The 24,367-nt window shown below is 42.6% G+C and overlaps 1 protein-coding gene across 2 annotated transcripts in view; it reads left to right on the plus strand.

Moving 5' to 3' along the window:
- Nucleotides 1-24,367, plus strand: part of SATB2 (SATB homeobox 2) — a 181,740-nt gene that overhangs the window by 153,584 nt on the left and 3,789 nt on the right. The gene's annotated exons all lie outside the window — the stretch shown is intronic.

Genomic DNA, 24,367 nt, shown 5'->3' on the forward strand with positions numbered 1-24,367 from the left:
TAGAATATGCGACAACACAGTCCATAGGAGAGTACTCAAATGCATTTGTTATTTCAGCATAGCCCCTTGTTTCTTTCTCCACCTCAGGATCATCTTCAGAGCTCTGTTTCAGTGGGTAACAGTATGTCCTCAGTGTTCAGTTACCATTTCAGGGACATAAAACATTGACCTTCTCCCACCTATTATTATGGAAAAGAGCAGCCTTTTGATCCAGTGGACTCTCAAGGTGGCTAACTCATAAGTAACATTTAAAACAATTCAAATAAAATGATCTCAGACCATCTAAAACAACTGACCGACCAAGTCTAGGAATATGAAACAGCATATTTCAGACCATATGAAGTCCCTTGGAAAAAGAACAGTCTTTAGACTAATCCAGAAGGCCTGTAGGGATGGCACTAATCTCTCTGCATGGAGAAGGAAATTCCATGTCTTGGGGATGAAAAGAGCTTGTTACAGGTCTCAGCCAATCGAACCTTAGCTAATGCTGGTTCCCCTTAGGCATCTGGGCAAGTCAGGTTGAGTTAGGGATCATACTTCCAGGGAAATGGCACTTCACTCCAGTTGAGCCTCTGAATGCTCCTGACCATTTTTGCTGAAAGGAGCAATTCTGCTGGCTTGAGAGTGAGTTTTTCCTCAGCTCTCGCCTCCTCAGGTACTGGAGACCTTAAATTCGACAGGTGAACTAGAAAAACCTTGATATAGACCCACTAGTTCTAAGAAAACCTAGGATCAACAAGTCTGTGTGAGCCATGAGCTTCCAGAAGTGTGAGCCATGAGCTTCTACCCCTCTCTCTCCCTTTTTAAAAACATATAATATTTCTGCTAATTCATATGCCTTGAGAATGGCCTTACAAACCCAATGGGGCAATGTCTGAGCAGACACCCTCTTACCCTTGGAGAACAAACATAAGAAATAAAAAAATTGTTATCTACTCTAAATTGGTATATTCTTTCCAGGTAAAATAACAAGACCCTATTAAGGCCTAAGGTGTGCAGGGCCCAGTCTGTCTTTGAGGAGGGGTTGGGACCACAGTATCTTGTCCCAGGTGACACGGGGACACAACCTTTGGCAAGTGAGATAAGTTAGAGCGAAGGACCACCTTATCATGATGGAACTTAAGGAAGGGGGGCTCACACAGTAAGGAGCTAAGGTAACTCACTCTTCTAGCTAGCATGACTGCCACTAAAACTCGGTCTTATATGAGAGCAGGGGCACGACTTGCCCAGATTATCTTTGACAAGACCAGAGAATGGGTCTGTTGAGGCATAGGGAAACAAATTATTCAAACCCCTCAAAAACCTTGGACAAAATGGGTTAGCAAATAATGAGGAAGCATCAAAACCCACCCTCCCCTTGGCCATTTTCAGTAGTGTCTGGAACCATGGTCATCTGGGTCAAAATGGGGTGACAAATATGCAAGTGGTCCCCTTTGCCTTTACCTAGGCCAGTGGTGGCGAACCCATGGCACTCCAGATGTTCATGGACTACAATTCCCATCAGCCGCTGCCAGCATGACCAATTGGCCATGCTGGCAGGGGTTGATGGGAATTGTAGTCCATGAACATCTGGAGTGCCATGGGTTCGCCACCACGGACCGAGGCTGTGGCCCTGATGAGAAGAGGGAAGCTGTATAGGAACGGCCAGTCCAAGTGAATTCCCTTCTGACCCCTTCCCCAGACCTCCTCTTGAGCAAAACTGTGCACAATCGGTGATGAGTGGCAAAGCAAACAGATCTAGATTATGGAGTCCCCCACATTGTGAACACCTGATGGACATAAGATGGATTTAACACCAGTTCCTGTGTTAAGTCCTGCCTCAGGGAATCTGCCAAAATGTTGTCTTGGCCGGCTATGTGAACTGCAGTAAGGGATCGACCCTGATCTATCACCCACAGGCACAGTTGATGGGCTTCAGCCCTGTGCCCCCCTGATGGTTCAGGTAAAATTTTGTGGCCATATTGTCCATTAGGATAAGCACATTCTTACCAGTCACCTGGGCTGAAAAAGAGACTACAGCATGTCTCACTGCTTGGAACTCAAGAATGTTAATGAGCAATAAAGATTCAGTGGAGGACCTGGGCCCCTTTACAGTGTGCCCCCCAGCCTGATAAGGAGGCATCAGTGAACACTTTGATGTGCATGTGCTTGCAAAATGGGGAGAAACCCTGAGGACTTAGTAGCATCTAACAGAGACCCAATGAATTCTACCATCCTTGTATGGACCAATGTGGACTTATTCAGGTTCACTAGGAGACCCAAGGACGCCAGGCAATCAGAGACAATGTCTAAATGGTGTTCAGTCTCTTTGTAAGAGGAGACTACCAAAAGCCAGTCATCCAAATATGGCCACAGTTGGCAATCTAAAGAACCAGCATGGCCATGCATTTCGAAAATACATGTGGCACTATAGCTAACCTAAATGGAAGTAAGCATCCCGTAAATCAATGACAGTTAAACAAAAGTGTGAACAGAAGGAGCAGAATGACATCTGATATGGAGAGCATGTAAAATTTGTGAATATGTAAATTTGTGAATATGCAAATGTTTATTGAAAGGACAAAGATCTAGTAGGGGCCTTTTTCCTCCTGATTTCTTGTCTATAAGACAGTAATGAGAGTATTTATTTATTTATTTATTATATTTATATACTGCCCTCCCCCAGTAGAGGTCCCTGGGGCATCCTCACCCTTTTGCAGCAATGACGCTACCTCTTCCAGCAACAGTGGCGGAGGAATCTGAGTAAGGAGGAGTGGATGCCAGTTCTAAAGCATATCCACATTTTATTATTTTCAAAACCCACACATCAGGCATAGTACTTGACCACTCCTGCAGAAACCAGTACAAAAGATCAGAGAACACCCATTTGCCAATCATGTAGACTTCCTTTGCTGGGCCGAGTGTTCTGCTTAACTGCCTAGAACTGTCTGATTGCAGAAAAGGTGGTTTGGGTTGCGATTGGGCCCTTGAACCCAGAATAAAAAGATCCCTGCCTGGGGTAGAAGGAGCACCAGGGAAAATACTTTTGTTTGTAGTAGGGAGCAGTCTGGGCTGTGATGCCCAGGGTTTTAATGGTGGTATTAGATTTCCTCCTGTTAAGAAGCATGTCATCAGTTTGTTGATGGAAAAGGTTAACACCATCAAATGTCAAACCTTTTAATTTATCTTTAATATCCTGTGCTAATGCTGATAACCGTCGCTATGAGTGCTGCCGAAACACAATGACCATAACCATAGCCTTGGACACAGCATCAAAAATATGTTTGGCAGCATTAATCTGCTGCTTACTCAATCTGGAGCCCTCCTTCAGGGTGGCAATGCACCACATTTCAAGCACTTCTCCATGACTTTTACCTCAGCTGAAGAAAAAGGAACAGAAGCCTGAGTACACATTCTCCTCGCACAGTCTGAAAGGGAACTGAGGGGAGCATTCTCTCTGCCTGCTAGATCATATGACATTCAGGCAGGAAGACCTCCCCCCTCCTACTCAAGGGGAGTGGGAGAGAACACTCAGAGAGTTCTAGCAAATTCCTTTACAGGAGCTTGACAATCTCCTCCGCAGCTGGCCTGCACCTGCACAGATCCAATGTGGAAGTGCACAGAAGGCCACAACTACGAACTAAAAAAATAGAAAAGAAAAAAGAAATATATGGTTTTTAAAAGGGAAAGGGAAGGGGAGAAAGCTACTTCTGGAAGCTCATGGCTCACACAGACTTGCTGATCCTAGGTTTTCTGTATCAAGCCCTTTCTAGTTAACCTGTTGAATTTAAGGTCCCCAGTACCTGAGGAGGCGAGGGCTGAGGAAAAACTCACTCTTAAACCAGCAAATTTTTGTTGATAAAATAAAAATTATTTGGAAAAAAGAATGTTAGGGATCACTTGTCCCAAATTCACCACTTGTTCCTGGCTCTTCGCACTGCCCTCCCTCTTTCCAATGAGTCAGATTCAAAGCTGTGACTGGTTCACTTTTTACAGTATTGGGGACTAGCTACCACAGTTTACAAAAGGGAGTGTGATTGATTAGGTGGGGTGGGAGATGAGGATCAAAACTAGGTCAGACTACTCCACAGTTTATAAGATTTATGTTTTTAGTGCACAGTAAATGCTACAGTAAAATGTGCACAGTAATGCTACAGTAAAATATCATCCCATCCTACAACCCCGCACGGGCCACGCTGGGGGTTGGGTCGGCATACATGACGTCGACCCAACCCCCCGGGACCATTCGCATGAATGGTCCCGGAAACTACCGGGAAGACGGCGCCGTGGAGCGCCATCGCCCGATCGACCTACCTTCCCTGCGACCGTCCGGCGCGTCGCTGAGGCCAGGGGACATGCCCCCCTGCCCTGCGCGACTGCTCCGGAGTCGCAGGGCAGGGGGGCGGGTCCCCAGGCCTCGGCGACGTGCCAGACGGTCGCAGGGAAGGTAAGTCGATTAGGAAAGGGGGGAGGGATGGCGCCTTCCAGCTGCTGCCGTTTGCATGGCAGCGTTTGGAAGCTGCTGTTTCCCAAAAACCTCACTCAGGGAGAGGTTGGGAAACAGCGGCTTCGTGCCGCTGGGGAGGGGTGAGGACGGCGCAGCTGCAAAGCTGCTGCGCCCCCATGCGAACAGCTCCCTGGAGACGGCGTTTTTGCCGTCCCCAGGGCGCTGTATTTGGCTCGTGTGGAAAGGGCCTATGTTTCCTTTTTCATGGTATCCACTGTGACTTGTGAACAGGACTGGCCTTTGGAAGAATTCTTCCTATCTTTTCCTGTCCCCATCAGCTGGCACACTTAAGGGAGCGATATGGCCCAAAGGAGTCTATATTTCATTGTACATAGACTGAATTTTCTGCAAACTAAAGGAAGAATTGTTTTTGCAGATTTCCCTTCCCTGTGTAGATCCTCATGCCTGGTGCTCTTCTGGAGGGTCCCCTGTGCCTTGTGAACTGCATTGCAAGAAGATCTATGGGCTGCAGCACAAGGTGGGGAGCTCTGTTATGCTGATGCAAGCCCCTTTCACTATCTTAAATTTAATCACCATCCTGCTCTCTGTAATTAAATGGATCTACAACTAAGTGAAATAATGTCCGAGTCTGTCTTTTCCACAGACCTTTTCAAACCAAGATGCTTTGTGCACTTTCTGTTTGTGGCATGGTCGTGTACTTAGCAGTGGGGTTTCTCTGTGGTTTTTCATTTTGATTTGATTACTCTGCTGCAAGGCATCCCTGGCCAAGGCAATCTGCCATTTTCCTGCCCATGTGGCCTTGCTTACTTCCTTCCAACCCCCTTTTTGATGCCTTTTTGTTTGGTTCCCCATCTTGAGCTGATTCCTCAAGGGCCAAAGACAGTGGTGTGAAAACGGTGTGAAAACAGTATAAACCCTTTTACACCGTTTTAAATCCTTTTACACCATTTTCACACCGTTTTCACATTGCTGTTTTTGGCCCATGCGGAATCAGCCTTGGATTGGATTGAAGAGGTTCTATTGCTCCACTGCCACTTTCCTTTTTAAAGCCCTTCAGATTGCTGTGCAGTGTAAAGGTGGAACTGATGGATCTGCTGTCTACTTGCTGCTTCTATATTTCTGTTACCTATCACCTTTTTTGTTTGTTTGCTGGCTGACTTTTCCCAGCATCACTTTACTTGCATGGTCCCTTGTTCCATTGCTAGACCTCTGGACATCATACAGAAAAATTAAAAAACCTGATCGATATGAAATGGTGGAACTAAGGCAGGGGAAGGTGGGGTGGAGCAAGAAAGATCAGAGCGAGAGTAATACATGGCCATCTCCTATGCTTTCCCTGCACAGACAGGGGAAAAGTCAGACTTTCCCAGCTTTTGCAAATTGCAGGGATTCTCTTTTCTGCAGCGCTCTGGATTTGGGATCAGGGATAACATGTGCAGCAATTGAGAATCTGATCCGAAGGTAATGTACGCTTGACCTGAAGAAACTAAAAGTGTGCAAAAGACCCTAATGTAACCTGCAGCACTATGTTTATGTAAGGCTATGTACAAGACAGGGAGAGCCTCATGATGCTGCATAAAGCAATGTGTATACGTATACATTTCCACTTTTCCTTAACATATTTTGTTCTGTAGTCTGGCATACAGCTGCAAAAAAGGAAAGATGCATTTGACGTAGTTACCTCTTTGGTGCAGGGAAGGAGGTGGAAGTAGGTAATAATTTCTTTAAAATGGTAACACCTAGAGAAAAGGAAAGCCAAGCCAATTTCTTTACATTTATGGCTAGCTGTTCATAAGGTATTAGCTCACAAGAGCAAGAAATGAAGCCTGTGGTTGTCTTGTGTTCTTAAGTACTCTGCTTAGCTTCTCTAATTTGGGGGGCTGTATATCTTGATACGATCTGGATAATCTACATAGGCAGACAGGAAGCCACAAGGGCAGTTCCTGACCCTGACTAACATTAAACCATCTGCTGACTTGGGCAAGGAGGCTGCATGGTAGAATCTGTTAAACGAAGTAAATAAACCTTCAATCCCTCCTCCCTTCAGTGTGGAGTTGAGTGCGTGAAGGAGAGGGGGAGAGATTGAATGATCGCTTGTAGATGGGTCAACAGCACAAGTTCTAGTACGTACTTTTTAGCAAGAATGAGGCTAAGAGCCAAACTTACCTTTTCTTCTGTGTTACTTTTAAGTCTTTTTTTTTATTTTGCAAATGCAGCTGAGAAGGCTGCATTTTCTTAAGAAGGTGAATGTGTGGAAGCAGAGTGTAGCACTCTTCTCACTAAGAAAAGACACTCCAGAATTCTTCTCTCCATCGCCATTTTCTTATTGGCTGCATTTGCAAGATAGGGAAAGGATTTGAAAATGAAATTGTAAAGTAGTTTGCCCCTAGCAGATTGTCAGCTGGCCCATTATTTTTTTTTTCATCTCTGAGAACATTTGTATTTGCCCCCACCCCCTGAGGCCCAAAACAGTTGTTCACCTAAAAATCTTCTAACATCTGGGATTTTCATGTCAGATCATAGGTAAGAAACTTAAGACACTTCTAGAAGTCAACGTTTATACACTGTCAGAAGACCTGATCCAGCATGCACCTTTGCAATTTGGACATTAGTTTTAAAAATGGCTCTTTCTAATATTAGCGTGTGTAGTGCCCCTTCGTTAAAAAAAAAAAAAGCAGCAATGATTTGTGATCCTGCTGCTTAATAAACCCCTCTGCGGCAATGCCATCCCCCACTTGCACACACCCCAGACCCGGGTGCATGGAAATTGCAGTACTTTAAGCACTAAGAGAGCAAGAGCAACATTGCAGGCAAAGTAGTGCATGGCCTGAACCATAAAACCCTTGAAGTGGTTTTTATTTTTTGACTGATCTATTCTGCCTTGCACTTTTTTTTTTTTACTAAGTGTTGTCAGATGCCTCCTAAATAATAATGGAAATTGGGAAAGAAAGATCAGTTTTTGTTATGCTCTGTTTCTGTCCATTGACTATAGAAATGAGGTGGTAGTGATGGTGGGGGTTGCTGGTTAAAGGACAAATGAAGAATGAGGAATTGGGTAAATATGGCTGGCTTAAAGTTTTACACCATGTGGATGATAATGTGTATAACTGAGGACCGGTAGCAGAAATACTCTCCTCATCAGTCCGATTTGGTTTAGAAAGATGGTACTAGAGAGAGATTCTGGGGCAGGATATAAACACCAACCAGGCCTGGGCTGAGAAGTAAAGGGTGAGCTGAACTGACAGGGAAAGCCAGGGTGGGTTTCTTCTTACTTTATTTAAAGTGATAGGAATGAAATTAAATACCAAGAATGAACATGGAGAAGTAGAATGGTGGGGAAACCCCCTTTTCCTAGCAGGCTTAATGATCTACGTGTACGTAGCACTCAACAGTCCCATGAGAGTTCCTGTGTCAGGATGCTGTCCTTACCTCATTCTTCTGTTACTCTGATCCTTTCACCAGAACCACCCCTGTTTCCACCAACTGGCATATCAGCGAACAAGAATTTTAAGAACAGCAAATTTTAGGTACAGTTATGTTAAATGCAAGTCAGTTTGAATGAAACCCCAATTGAACTCAGGTATAATATGTGACCTGATGCTCACCTTGGGTGATTTCCCACTGGGATAGTCACTTGAAATATCCAGGTTTCCTCATGATCTCCCCACTGCCGAACCGCAGAACACAAATCAGTCCCGTTTCTGGCGCTCCCCGCCCCCATCACGGGATTTTCCTGGACCTCCTTGTATATGCACCTTTTTGAAAAAACACTGCAGTGGGAGCTAATAGGAGATGGGGCTACACATTTGAGGGTCCATTAACTTAGATCCCCATGAACCAAACTTCGCCAAACTTGGGTGGTATCATCAGGGGAGTTTCCTACTGATACCACTCAGGTTTTGTGAAGTTTGGTCTAGGGCAGGGGTAGGGAACCTGTGGCTCTCCAGATGTTCAGGAACTACAATTCCCATCAGCCCCTACCAGCATGGCCAATTGGCCATGCTGACAGAGGCTGATGGGAATTGTAGTTCTTGAACATCTGGAGAGCCGCAGGTTCCCTACCCCTGGTCTAGGGGGTCCAAAGCTATGGACTCCCAAAGGGGGTTCCCCATCCCCCATTGTTTCCAATGGGAGCTAATAGGAGATGGGGGCTATACTTTTGAGGGTCCATAACTTTGGCCCCCATGAACTAAACTTCACCAAACCTGGGTGGTATCATCAGAAGGGTCTCCTAAAGATACTTTGAAAATTTGGTGTTGCTAGCTTAACAATTGCACCCCTGACAGCAGGCACCCCCCCAAGGGGCAGACCTAGACATCTTCACTAGAAACATGCTGCAGTGAGGATGTTGGAACCTGGATGAAAAGGTGCTGATTCTTTTGCAACTTGGTTATATCTAGATTAAAATTTCAATGGGAATTTGGCCCTTTACAGTTGGACTGGGGGGGAGGGGAGATCAACTTCCCAGCAGCAGCAGCAGCAGGAGGAGGAGGAGGAGGAGGAGGAGGAGGAGTTTTATCATTCCCTCCTTTCCACCTTGTACTTTCACTGACAAAAAAGGCCTATGGGAGAAAGTCTGTCTGTCTTGTTTCCAGTTCTGTGTGTCTGCCCTTGGTTTCCCCCCAACCCAACTAATGTTTAAGGAATGGTCTAATTAGACCCTTCTTCATACGCTTCAGCTGATAACATCTGCTGGATGTTGTTGCTACTCAGCATATAATAGTACCAGAGTTCAAAGAGCAACACATTGAAAGTCTAAAGCTCACTCTCTAAAGGCAAACATAAAGAAAAGGTCTATAATTTTATACCCAAAGGATTAGAATGTTCTGTCTTAACTTGAGTTTTAAACTAAGATTATAACCATATGTGTTCTGCCAGTATGAGGTGTGGTAGTGCTGCCTATTTGTCTTCAAACTATGGTATCTGTTCAGTGTTCTTTTAAAAAAAATATCTAAATATGTAGTTCCCTGTGTGGTGCTCAGACAGTGCAAGCATATTAGTGGCTATTATCCATGAAGCAAAAAAAGTATTCTGAGTAATGTTTGGTTTGCACAGATCTCTTCCCCACGACCACTAACCATAATGGTTTCCCTTACTTCTGAAGACACTGACTAAAAAAAAAAATTAATAGAATTTTTATTGCTGGTCAGATAACAACTATACCTTCTTATGATTCATCTGAATACACCCCTTTCTAAAATAAACCAAAACCTTCCTCTCAGCTAAATAGCTGGAAACTGGCATAATTATACTGTTGCCAAGAGCCCAATCCAGATTGCGGGGGGTGGGGGGGTGGATGTCCTTAGGGACCAGTGGAGGGGTTTGCTGACATGTTTGTCCCCTCCCCTGGTGCAAGAAGTACCTGCCCCTGTGGAGGGAACAAAGGTGCCGGCTGCCCTTCATCTCTGCGGTGGTGAAAGCAGGAAGTCCAGGCCGCCATGGAGCTGCATCAGCTGTTCCAGCCCTCCTAAGGATCTGGATTGGGCTGCCCAATTTGGCAGAAAAATATTTGGAGCTTAGACTAAATTCTTCACATCTGGAGTATAACGTATGATATCTTCAGGCAGAAAAGTGCTAGGGTCTTAAGAATGAGGTTTTTTATCATTAGCATGTTTCATTGAAAGCGCCAGTTCTAGTATCTAAAATGTGAGGGCATTATTTATTTATTTTTTAAAAAAAACTATTTAAATCTATATTTTCCTCCCAATCACACAAAGTACGTATATTGTCGAAGGCTTTCATGGCTGGAATCACTAGGATGTTGTGGGTTTTCCGGGTTGTATGGCTGTGTTCCAGTAGCTTCTCCTGACGTTTCACCTGCAGCTGTGGCTGCCAGCACAGATGCAGGCGAAACATCAGGAGAAAAGGCTACTGGGGCACGGCCGTACAACCCAGAAAACCCACAATATCTTAAAGCATCTATGTAGATAACTTTCTGACACTGAGATATTAAACTATAGAAGATATATAATTCCATCATGATTTAAAAGATCATGATTTACATTATGTGATTAAGTCATGTTTTCCGTTTTGTAATTTGTGCATTTCCTGAACTATGGTGCATATTGATTGGTTGCTGACACACAATATATTGGTTTGCCGCTAACAGTGATGTCCTATACAGAATTACCGTAGTCTGAGCTGAAATGGACCTTCATAGGATTGCAGTGTAAAATGAAGCCTGTACCTAGGAGCCTCATGCAAAACTTCTATTATGCTAGCCAAGTCACTGCAACATTTTGTTGGCTTAGAGATGGCTGGGATGGGAAATACACAACTTTTCCTGTGTATGGTGAGCCAGATTGCTTATTGGGCTCTGTTTTAATATAGTGTTATGTGTACAGGATTGTGGGCTAAGGGTCCTGAACTTCTCATGAATAAGGGCAATACATTATTGTGCAGATCACTGTTTTTGTGTGATAGGGAAAGTAAATGTATATGCTGAATGGCTGATAAGTCTTCATTTATGAAAAATATTTCCTTGCTTCCTTTCTGCCTGTCCAGGTTCCTAAGGTGGTAAACATTTAATACATTAAAAAGCATGTAAAATGCAATACACAAACAATATTTAGAGCATATTATAAATCATGCAAACACATGAAAATATAAAGAGAATATACAATAAAATATAAAATGAAGTAATATGTCATATAAAGTACAAAACAATAAAAATATAAACAATAAACACATGACGACCATAAATGAAAATACCAGGTCTTTACCTGTTGATGAAAGACCTCGATAGAGAGACAAAGACAGCTCTCTTGGGGGGTGGGGGGTGGCGGAGGGTCAAAGTTTCAACACCATGACCCTTTCTTGGGCTGCCACCAGCCTAGCTAGGTTCATACAGGAGTAGGCCACCTTCAGGTATGCTGGGCATAAGCTGTGTAGGGCTTTATGACTAATAATTCACCATAATAATATGGCTTTCATATTAAGAGATGTTCGTTTGTACTTTAGTATCTTTGTTTATATCATTATTAACCCAAGATTTCATTTGAAATCTGGTTATTTTAGAAAGGACACTACTTACACATTTTTTCCCAATTCATATGTTTTTTAAAGTCCTTGTTGTATCCTTTTGTCTCTGAAATATTAATCAGATTCTGTTGTTTTACTGATCACCTATTTAGGAGTTTCGTTTGATTCTTTAAAGCTCACTTTGGAATGTGCATATATTGCTCATACATACGTCAAGCCCATGCTTAACCGGTGCTTAAGGGTGTCAAGTATCTGGAGGTTCATTTATCTGCGTTGGTACATGGAGGAAAACTTTGCCGTCAGGTATTATCTGGACTTCCTTTGTCTCAAGGCAAAGTTCCTGTCTTGTCTCCCATACACCTCTGACCAATCCAGCGTGAGGCTCTGTTCATCCTGGGCAGGAGAAATAGCAGAAGTATGCCTTTTCCTTTTGCCAGCAATTACCAGTAAGCGCCCCAACTCTTGCATAGCTCCATGCCACTCACTGCAATGGTAGTTGCTCTCCTGTTGCCACTCACTGCAATGGTAGTTGCTCTCCTGTTGAGAGCAAGAATAATTTTCTCAAATGTCACCATTGAGAGAAGGGAAGACTACTTAATCAGCTGAAGGGTAGACATTAATTCATACATTGTTTCATTCATTTACAAAATCTATATCCTGCCTTTCTGCCCATACAAGGGTCACCAAGGCAGTTAACAGTTTAAAACATACATGATCAAATTATGTTTTAAAGCCATTAAAATTAACCCCTGCAAAAACATATAATTCAGATACTGAAAAACAGAGTTTAAAATGCATACCAAATAGGAAAATAGTGATTAAAACATTGTTTAGGAAGGAGGAGTTACTCAACCTGACTGTAATTTTGCTCCAGTTCTGAAGAATTTTGTGGAGCTCGAGTTCCTTCGATGAAGGAACACCCCATGAGTTCCATGCGATCTCGTCAGAGGAGCTGCTCTCTGGAACTGTCTAGATTGTAACCAAGGCTTGAGGTCAGAGCTTTGGAATCTCATCAGACCTTGGAACCATTGAGAGCCCATCGTTCCCTGGAGAGGACTTCATCCAAAAAGGGTTTCTATGTTTACCTCACTGACAAACAGTAATAAGGACTCCAGAAGACCATCATCTCATTCTGTGACCATTGTCTCCCCTGTGGGAGACCTGTACTCTGTCATTCCAAACAGAAGGGGCACTACCTTTCCAACACACTTTTGACAGAGAACATTGTTAGATAGACCCCAGATTTTCCAGATTTGCAACTGTCAAGTTGTAATCAATCTCGCCCTTTCATTGGAAGGGACTTTGCACTGCAAGCAAAAAACAAAAACAAAAAACCCTTTCCAATTGGCCAATAACCTCTAGATAGAGACTGGCTGAACAGAGGTGGGAAGAGACCTTTTGGAATGGCTCATAAAATATATATAAGGATCAGTGGCAAACAGAACTAGAACTTCTGATATTTAATTGAAAACCACTGTTGGCTATCATCATTTATAGGCGGAGAATGGCATCTCTTTCCATGGTAAAGTCCTTTCCATAGGAAAACCAAGTGAAAACCAGTTCATTTTTATAACAAAACTATAATAAAAGCCATTATGTCTGCATTGGAACTGTACCTCTTCAGTACTCAATCCATTAGAGTTCTCGGGCTAAGCACTTTGATCCCAGCAACCACTCTTTGAAAACAGGGAAGCTTTTTTTTCAATCAATTGACTCAGTTTCAAGACCCAGGCTATGGAACAAATTAGAAGAAACCACCATTGACAGAAGACTTATTTTCCTCATCTGAGCGCTGTATGATCAAACAGCCCTAAGAATTCTCTGTAGTAGGCAAGGTCACCTTACTGAGCCAATTAAAATCTTTCAAGGTATCAGGCAGGGTTGTCTATTAGCTTCCCTGCTATTTATCTCTTATATTTCGATATAAAATCCTATACATCAGTTAAAACCTAGATCATGTTATATATAAATAACTTAGTAAGTTGCTTTAATGTCCAGGAGTTAACCACTCCACCCCCCTCCACCCCCAACTTGTTCACAGGTACATATCACAACCATTATATACAGATGATGCAGTAATCCTTTCAGGGACTTTAATAGAGCGGAAAAGAGCTCTAAACCGGCTAGCTTTAAACTGCAAAAAGGGACATCTGACAGTCAACTGTAAAAAAACCAAAGTTCTGGCCTTTGGAATTCATCTAACATCCAGGATTTGGAAATTGCATAAAAATAGGCTGGAATGAGTAAACAACTTTAAATATTTGAGGTAGATCTTCAAGCCTCCATCTCAAATATAGCCACAATAACCACACTGTGGAACTAGGAGCTAGGTCAGCCATCAACATAATAAAATTTCTTCGATTCAAAGAAGGGTACTTTATTCCAGCAGCCCTCAAATTGTTTGAGGCCAAGACATTGGCGCAACTTCCACATGGATCTCATCTTGGATCACCTTCCTCGCATTTTTCTGCGCTAAAGTGAGTTCAACCTACATTTTTAAGAGCAGCCCTGTAAGTTCCCAGCTGCATACCAAACTCCAGGGCGTGACTTGAGAGGGGCATGATGAATGTGGAGGCCAGGGTGAGTTTATCATCGATTTACATGTGGCTGAAGGCCAGCTCAAAATCTCTGGGCCTGGTCCCTCGAATTCTTCAGGACAAATCTCAGTCCACATGGCTCAGAGCAGTTCAATTTAGTTATGAGCGATTAAGTTTCTCCCCACATGCCCTTCTGCACAACTTGTCAGACAAAGAATGGAAGACACAGAACGTCAAATGGACATCCTAAGAACACCTGATTTTAAGTTCTTACCTGAAGCCAGATACATTCTTGTCCTGGCACCACATCCATCTTAATTGGAAATCAGCAGTCACGGAAGGGTGTTCACCCTGGCTAGGTGCTCAGCACTCTCCTCAGAAATCTTAGAAGGCAAAATCACAAAAATGCCCTATGTCCAGGCCAAACAGGAGAGTCCATGGAGCACATATTCTTTTGTTGTATACACTTTAAGGAGGCACAATCCAAGTTTATCCATCCAATTCTTGAAGAGTTCCCAGGCCAGTCAGAGAAAGCAAGGTTTGTCTGGCTTCTTTCCGATGAGAATTCCCGAATCTCAAGCCAAGTTGCAAAATTCTGCCTACTAGTTTATAAAGCCTACAGTTCACAAGGCTCCAAAGAGGCTTGTTGAAGCCCTGTTTTAAAGTGTTCTAACATTTTTGTGGGTTTAAAAAAATTTTTTTTCCAGCGTTAATATCTTTTCTATCATATAGCATTGGTATGTTATTTTTGTTTGCTGGTTAAAGACTGTAACAATAAATTATTATTGTTATTGAATCTTGCAACACTATAAAAGCATTTCTAAAAATTACAGATTCCCTGTACAATCATTATTTATAATCTTTTATTCCATAAATTGCACAGAAATTATCTACTTTTATGAAAACCAGTTCACTATAAACAGCTTTACTCATCTCTATTCTGGATTTTGGCCATATTATGAAGGAGGGCAAAATGAAGTATGAGTTATCCATACATTTGTATTTTGCCTAATGTCATGATTTCAATACACTTACTGAATGCAAAACCTTGCTGTGTCACACATTTTTGTGAGCTCTTCCCCCCCCCTTCCCAGTAAGTACGAAAAATAAATAAAACATGAAATACACAATTGGGAAATGTCAAAAACTAATCACACGCTGCTGAAGTATATTTGGTTTGCAAAGCGGAGGGGGTTTTGTCTGTTTTTCTCAATAGTTTCCCCCCTTTTTGTTTGAAATGCCTTCATTTGTTATTGTAACCTAGCAAGTATATAAAAAAAATTATTCCAAAAATATGCTAGAATAGGAGAAAACAGTTAATTGGATCTAACTTTTGAAAATTAGCTGGTTCCTCTTTAAAAGCATAAAGAAGAATTAGGACCATTTTAAGATGAAACTCATTGTAAATAAATAACCCCAAAAGGGGGATTGTTTCCGAATGGAATTAAGCTTGTTGTATACTGTAGCTTGCTTGTTCGATTATATGTGAGACCCATGTTTACTTTGTGAAGCAATTATTAAACCCCCTCTTTTTTCTTTTTTTTAAAAAGGCAATACGCAAGAAATGCCAGTAGCGCTTTGGTTCCAATATTAAAGAAAGCTAGATGAAAGTGAACATATATATATCCATGTCAGACTTCCGACCATTTTGCACGCTCATATTGATTTCTTTTGACATGGTCTTCATTTATTGAGTATCATTTTTTTTAAACTCCCCTGCCCATAACACTGCATGCTGCAAGCAATTGTAGAGAGAAGCCAAGGTATATTAAACCTGCCTGAAGTCAAAATGTAATCTAACACCTGTAGTCTGTAATTTGTCATCACTTCATAGATTGTGTGTGTGTGTGTGTTTTAATAACAGTTTGAATTTTCCTGAGTTTGTAATCCAAGGAAAGCCATGGGACTCAAGCACGGTATTTAATGCAGCTTTGTGGCGTCAAGGTGCCAAATCACAAGCCCCCTCCCCCCCCCCCAAACTAGAATCAGAGGCAGGCCCTAATGTAGTGCTGCAATGTTTAGCCAAAGGAGACAAATATATTTCACAGAACCAAATAAAATAAAGTCTTAACCATTACTTTGAAAGGAAAAACAAGCGCAGGTGCAGACTGTAACTCCTGCTGCAAGTCTCTTGTAGATGTTCGTTGCAGCCAGTATAGGCTTTTTGGCAGAAAATTCTGTCTAATTAACAGTCTTGCCAACAGGACCCTCAGACTAGGAGTATGTTGAAAGGTGTGGAGTGTTTACTGAAGCTGTTGTTGGTGCTGCAGTTGCTGGGCTCTTCTCTGTGTAAATTGGAGGCTGTGGATAAGTTCTCTCTGGGTATGTTTATATCGTCTCCCAACATCTGTTTCCAAATGCAAATACATGGTACATCCACTTACAGTATAAATGTGGGCTTGAAAAGTGTAGCATTTAAAAGACAATTCTACTGAGGGTGCTGTCCTCTGCTTTTAACGCAAATATCTATACATGGAAGGGGGCACTGATTTTGATGGATTAAAAGGCACATGGGTTAAATCCTTCTTTCCAATTTCACCATGCCCCCCAACTGAATTTGGAACTCTACTTGGCTTCTGTTTTCCTTCATAGAAAATGTTGAGAAAATATCATTTTTCTTTTAGAAGACTGAAGACAGCATAAGAGTCAAGTGTTATCAGTGAAACTAGTTGCAGCTGGGAGACTTAACCCCTCACTAAGCAGTCCCAATGTAAAATCTGTGCCTCATGCACTGTAATTTAAATACTGGCAGAGATACATTTTTAAAAATTAAGTTTATTTTTAAAAAATATTGTTTTTTAAAATACATATATATAATGAAATACCACATTTTTTTTTCTAATTTAGAGCTGATAAACAACAGTAGCAGAAATGATGTATAAATATTCTAGGTTGGATTACAGTAGCACCTTAGAGACCAACAAGAATTTTTGATGTAAGCTTTCAAGAGTCAGTTCCTTTCTGACACCTTGAATGTCTTTTTCTTCTTTGTTCTTCTGCACAGTCCCACATTGGGATTGCACAAGCTGGCTATGGAAAACTTCCTAGCTAAAAAGAATGGAAAAGGTATCCCTCCCTTGGAGTTCAAGGAGGTGTTTTCCTTCTGAAACTGTTGTCCTCCGAAAGAGGGGGGGAGGCAGTTTTTGTTTTTTTCCAATTCTCTTTTTGCCACTGTTCGGGAATGATGTCTTCAAGCATGCTCTTCACCTCAGTGCTTCTTCTCACCTTTTTGGTTGCCACCTACCTTCTTATGACTCAGAAAGCTTTGTTTAAAAAATGACTCAATCTGATGAACATTATGTCTGCCTCCTCTCTATAACATTTGGGCTTGGCCATTGTCAACAAGTCACCTCCAAAGCCAGCAGAGGCATAGCAAGGGGAAAAAGCACCCAGTCCTCCGCCCCAGAACGCCCTCGCCATGCCCCACGGATGTGTGCCCAGTGCGTCACACACACCCCTTCCCCCCTGGAGCTACGCCTCTGAAAGCCAGGCATGACCAGGCCTCCCTGATCAAGGAGCCCTTTGGAAATGAGCCCTAGGAAGCTCCAAAATCCTGGTAGTTAAAGGATGTGCCATGTGGGAGGATTCTGTACCTTCATATCAGTTGATTCTTACTTTGGGGCTGCTTTAACGCCAACCTCAGTCCCCAGGTCTGGTTTAATATTGTACCTCAGAATCAACCCCTAAAAAAATCTAAACCAAAGACCAATCTCTTGGACAAGTCACCTGCTCATCAGCCACCAAAAAACCTGAGCCCCATCGGAACCAATACTGTTGGATGAGGATGTACCACCTCACCATCTACAGAACTGCCATGTAGTCTTCGTCAGAGATGTTTGCGCATAACTAAGCAATACAGGTAGGTTCCAGAAGAGAGTCAGCATTCAGCAAAGTTGTTCTGTGTTCCCTCTTCAACAAAAGGTCTCACCCCTCCTCCTGGTGAGAAGCTTGTTATTCTCCCTGTGTGTGACTGCAAAGGAGAATGAAGATGAAAACAGGGTTGCATTTACCTGTAACTGTTGTTCATCAAGTGTTGTTTGTGTAAGCACACAGTTCCTCCTTCCTACCCTGCAACGAGTCCTTGCTTCAATTTACTAGTTTCTATCAAGCAACTCAGGAAAACGGAAGGAAAAGGACCCCCACCCTCTCTGAGCATGATGGTTTTGGTGGGCAAGCGTCTCCTCACAGTCTGGGGGGGGGGGAATTAATTTAAATTCCTTTTAGCTAGAAAGGTCTTCTCCACAGCCAGCCTGCACATGCGCAGTCCGAATTTATGCCTGCACAGAAGGCAGTCAAACAGCAGTCACAGTGCAGTGCAACCCTGTTTTCTCTAATGTGCTACTGGGCTCCAGTCTAGCTGTTCTGCCGCAGACCCGCACAGCCACCCACTGAAACAAGTATTCTATAAAAGTCTTTTACAAAGAGGGGCAGCATTTAGCAAATAAAAATGTCGTGCTTGAGCAGGCTTCAGGCCCTGCCTCCCAAGCGGCCAATCCTCTTCAAATCTGTCCAGTGGAAAACAGAACGACTTCTTTGTTGTCAAATGACTGATCCTGTCTTCAGCAGTTTACTCCTCAGCACCCAGGAAACGGAAGTTGGATTCTTCACTTAGGACATTTTCCTAAAGGGATATGCACAAATAGGACCACATATCTTCTTACCATATGTGCGAGAGCATTGTGCAGCAGATTGTTCACTAGATGTGCTAAACTATTTCAATAGAATATGCTGCATGTCCATAGAAGATGTTGCGCGTTGTGAGATTTACTGAACCAGGTATAAGGGGGAGGGGAATCAATGTGACATTTCCCTGAGAAGGCATGAAAAAAATTCTCCTATAATCTTTTCTGACAGTCTTACAAAAATGTGAAAATGGTGGTAATAGACATGACGGTACTTCATAAGTTCCAAGCAGTCATAACCACACATTGTAAAACAAAGGATCTCTAGAGTTGAGGATTCAAACAGGGCAGAAATGTAACTTCTCTTTCTGGTCACCTGAAAGGGTTTATAAGGGCAACAAAATGGATCTTTTCACCTAAGAGCTGATAAATGTTAGCTAACTGACAGAATTAACATTTAAGGAAATGTGTGTCTAAATGGCCTTTGCTTAACTCAGTTTCTGTAATGGTCACTTTGCTTCTCTAATTCTCCATGCAGAAGGATCACAAAAGTTGCATCTAGATAAAATTAAATGGAATGTACCTGCTTTAGATTTCATTCACAAATTATAGTTTGGAGGTGAGGAGTACAAAACGATATTTAACCCCCCCCCCTTCCTCCAAGGAGCTCAGTGCAGTGTTCCCCATTTTATCTTTACAATAGCCTCATAAGGGTGGTTAAGCTGAGCAAATGGCCCAAGATTTCCCTGCATGCTTCAGGGTGGAGGGGGATTTGACTCCAGGCCTCCCCAGTTCATGAGAGACATTTGAACACTACATCAACACCACATTGGCTCTCATTGTAGCACATTCAGAGCTTGACTTTGAAACATGGAGATTCTGCTCTCTGAAGAGAGGGCAGTGACTGTTGCTCTTTTTCAGAAAATTCCACAAGGATAGAAAGCCTAAGTGACTTCCAAGCTTCCAGCCCTCAACAGATCTCCACAGGCTTGTCTGCTATGGAATCCCTGTACATTTCAGACAATTCCTGGGCACATTCTTGGGTACATACTGAGTGCCAGTGGGAGCTGTATGCTTTATGTCAACTGAATGTGTGTCCTAGAGCACACCAAAATAGATGCCTAGGGAGGGGGGTGGGGTAGAACCTGTTCCTGCGATTTCAGTAGCTACGTGGCATGTCACACTTTAGCTGGAGTTTCTTTTCTTAGGAGATCTAGTGGTTATGTCCATGTCAGATTGCTGTTAAAGATACAGGAGCTGGTCCAATAAAAAAAAAGTGACGTTCTGTGCTTGGCAGTGGTAGTGGGCACACTGCCTTTCAGAGCAGCATGGCAACCATTAATTGATTTTCTCACTGAGATGTCTCTGCCCTAGTTAGCCCTCGAGGACCTCCAGGGTTCTCTGGAAGATGGTTTGAAAAGGCTGCCTTAGCTTATTACAAGTAATACAGATCATTCCCATAATGATATACTACATTATATATTTTCCTAAACTTAATCATTCCATATTATACTTCCTTCCCCGCAGGCGTGTACTATTATTTTTTACACATGGTTCCCAGCTGGATTTCATTGGGGCCTTTCAAACATGTTGCAGTGTTGTGTGTTTTAATAGGAGTCACTTTATCTTTTTAAAGTCAACTTTCATCATATTAGGTATCTCTCTGCCTTTGCTGTCTAAATAGGCTGATACCTCGTAAAAGTGAAAATTAATACCTCTGAAAAACTTCAGCTTTTTTTTTTTAAACAGGCAAGCGGGGTGCAGGGACCGCCTTTCAAACATTAAAGAGTAAATGCATTAGAGAAGCAGAAACATTTGAGACCTGTGGCTAGGGGACAAAACCTGTTTCAGTTCAGATTTTCAAGGAGATGGGAAATGATTTGGGAAAGAAATAGGAAGTCAGTTCCAGATGGTAAAAATTGCAGAGATGACTTGCTCATGTACGAATGGAGGAGTAGAGGAAGGAGTGAAAGCAGAGAGCAGAAGACTTACTTGGACAAAGTCAAGGTTGTGTCGGGGTCTTAAGGCTGTTTTCTTGAAAGGAAGTTACACTGAACTGTCTGAATGATGGCATTTAAGGCAAGGAGAACCTCTTTGCGCAACCCCCTGAGACTGTTCTTTAGAGTCAATCTGCGGCAAAGTAGTCATGGAAAGTTTAACAATGCATGTATGACACAGCAACACTTCTGCCTTTTTATTTTCTCATAGTGAGAAAATCTGCAAAAGGCCTGGAGAAGAAAAAGAAGCCAAGAATCAAGCCTGTTCAGTATATAAAATGCTTTAAAAAGATTCTTAAGCCTTTTCAGCACAAGTTGTTCACAATAAAGCTTGCTGCCAAATTCTGCAGGGGGGGGGGTGTTCTTTGAGTTCTGCATGTTTCCCCCTCTATTTGGTTCCAGAAATGTTTTCCTTTCATTTTTCCTCCGTTGCTTTCCCAAGCAATGTTTTTACTGTCCATTTCCAAGCCAGCTTCCTTTGAGCATATGATCAGGTTGAAATGGTCTTTATTTCTTCGCCCCACAAAACACCTGGCCCTTATCCACACCCCATGCAGTTGCCCAACCTCCCCTCAGCCACTTTCTCCTCCGCCTCACCTTCCATTTTTGAAAGGAATGCTTTATATTTTTTCCTCTTTGTCATATCAAACTAGCAATGTAATGTTGAGGCAGGGCTAAAAAGCAGGGTCAATTAGGTCAACTGCGAAGTTAAGGTTCAGGCACAAATACAAAAAAAGCAGGACTAAGAAGCAGGGACAATTAGGTCAGCTTTGTCAATTTCATATAATGCTAGTGATGTAACATTAAGGTGAAGATACACTTTGTCTGCAGTTAGGAGCAAGTGAAATTGACAAGGGACTGCCACAGTAAAGATGGTTCATTACTACAGCTCTAATTTGGCCAAAAATGCTTTGGAGGGCAGGGGGCTAACGTGTTTCTGTTCCTTCAGGTAATGGCACTTGGCCCAGTTGTGGGCTTTTGGCCTCCATTTTGTGTGGGTAGTTCTCAATGGTAGAAATGGAGGCTAAAACATTTTTTTATTTGCTGCTTCAGTGTAATCGAACAGTAATGTAGAACAGAACGCATGTGATAAAGAAAGGGGGAGAGAATTGCTCTTCAGCATCTTGCATAACGTCCCACCACCATTAGGAATAATATATTTTCAGCCAAGTGTGTGGAATAAATGCAACTGAAGAGACAAGGGGGGAAATGATGGGGGTAGGGTGGAGGTGTGCAGAATGATTTCACAGAAAATGTTTCCAAGACACAAGGTGTGACCACTGGGAAAATCTTTGGTAAGCTAAGCATGTGGAAAAAGGCTTTAAGCCACTGCTCTAGTAACTGTAGATTTTGCATAATAGGGAAAGAGTTAACAGTATGTTGGGGGAGGGAGGAGATAACCAATCATCTCCCTTTTGTAGAAGTGATTTCACTGAGAACTTACTAAGAAGGGAGCAGCAGCTAGAATAATTGCTTGAAATCTTGATGCTAGAGTGCTTAAATTGAGGATTAAAATTACAATGTCTGTTTTTGTCAAAAATTATTTTTCCCTCTAGTTTGATCAGTATAGGGCTCAGGAACAAAACTTTCCTCAATCAAATGCTAGGCCCCTTCCACACATACAGAATAATGCACTTTCAATCCACTTTGCAGCTGTGCGGAATAGCAAAATCTACTTACAAACAATTGTGAAAGTGGATTGAAAGTGCATTATTCTGCATGTGTGGAAGAGTCCCTATATATTTCTGTTAAACTGCTTTTGTGTGGATAAAATAATAAAGTAACTAGATGTGTGGAAGGCTGGCATTGATACAAAGGTCATGATAGTATTAATCATAATATTAGCCACGTGTGTATTATTGAGGCTAAATTTGTATCTAATTGTCTAATCCACCCTCAAGATAAACCCTCCTCAATATGGTTTAGTTTTTCAGAGCAAGGGAGGAAAGGGTTAATCATGGATCAAGGCAATCCATGGATGCTGAGTTTTCTAGACCTATCAGCAGCATTTGCTATGGTTGACTGATATTCCAGTGAATCCACTGCAGCCAGTGTTTGGAATAAAAGGGACATCCTCAGATGATTTTGCTTTTTCTTATTGGCAGGAAGCAAAAGTTTTTCATAGGGGAGACAGAATCAGCTTGTTAGGACTAGGGTTGGAGATTCGAATTGTCCGAATCCGGGTTTGGACCAAATCTGCATTGATTCGGACGGATTCGGACGAGTAGGGTTCAAATCCGAGCTGTCCGAATCACATCCAATCCGAATCCATGGGATTCGTTTTTATTGTTTTGGTGTTTTTTCACGTTTTGGCCTGCAGGAGATGCATTTGTAGACATATCGGCACCAAAATTTCAGGGTATCATCAGGTGACAGTCCTGATGATACCCCCCAAGTTTGGTGCAGTTTGGCTCTGGGGGGGCCAAAGTTTTGGACCCTCAAAGAGGGTGCCCCATCTCCTATTAGCTCCCATTGGAAACAATGGACAGTCTTCTGATGATACCCTGAAATTGTGGTGCCGATAGGTCTAAAATTGCACCCCTGCAGGCCGGAACGTGAAAAAAACGCATCCAAAATTCTCGGACGTTCCCACAGATTCGGGGGAGTCCAAATCTGCAAGGTTCGGAATTTGGCCAATCCAAGCCCATTGATCCAAATCTGGTCCGAATCCAAATTGGAACGAATCTGTCTGGTATCGACCGACTCTAGTTAGGACTTGGTGTGTGGAGCGCTTCTAGAATCCATTTTATTCTTAGTGCTCCTTAACCTTTGGCCAAAATCATCAGGAGTTTTGTGGAGTGGGTTGTCACCAATAACCGGTTAATACCAGTGGTGGGATTCAAATAATTTAACAACCAGTTCTGGGGGTGGGATTCAAATAATTTAACAACTGGTTGTTTACAAGCACCATTTTAACAATTGGTTCTGCTGAAGTGGTGCGAACCTGCTGAATCCCACCACTGGATGATACCCAGCTTCATATATCACCATCTAAGCCTCCTTAATCAGCTATGAAGGTCCTGGGTCAGTGTCTTGAGGCTGTAGTCAAGTGGGTTAGGGTTTAATCCAAGCAAGGATGGAGGTGATGCTTTCCCAGCCTCTGTAAGTCAGATCTTGATCAAACAGCTTTAAATGGCTGATCTACCAGCCTCAAATGAGGTTAAGCTTTCTATAGTAGATTAGTTTAAGAACCTGGGGTGCTTAGTCTAACAGTGGATAAATGTATTCTTTCAATTGCATCTAGCTTGTAAGCTGGCTCTATTTGGGCTCTGCTGACCTAGTCAAGCTGATCCACGTTATCACAACATCCAAAATAGACTACTGTAATATGCTGTAGATGGGGCTGCCATTGAAGATGTCTCAGAAGCTTCAACTGGTACAAAGTAGAATGACAGCACTCCTACCAAAAGTCAGCTGCTTGGAGCTCCAGTGCTGTGTCAACTGCCTGTTCATGTCCAGGCCCCATTCACAGTGCTGGTTATTACCTTTACATCTCTTTGTGGCCTGGGGGAGACCCTCATACTTTTTCAGTGGCATCTTCTGATATTATGCCAAACACCAGTAACATTCCTCAGACAACCTTCTTCTGGTGGACCTGGGCTTGTTTGGCAACAATGATATCACAGGCTTTCTCAGTGGTAGGTCTGTCGTCAAATAGGCTACTGGAATGGGTGTAGAAGGCACCTTCGCTCGCAGCATTCAAAAGGTGTGCAGTCAGATGTTTCTTTTCTGTTTATTGATCTTTAAAACTATGCCATTTATCATCTGAGTTTAAGGAAATTG

Source organism: Sphaerodactylus townsendi, linkage group LG02, assembly GCF_021028975.2.
Source record: "Sphaerodactylus townsendi isolate TG3544 linkage group LG02, MPM_Stown_v2.3, whole genome shotgun sequence".
Classification (NCBI taxonomy): domain Eukaryota; kingdom Metazoa; phylum Chordata; class Lepidosauria; order Squamata; family Sphaerodactylidae; genus Sphaerodactylus; species Sphaerodactylus townsendi.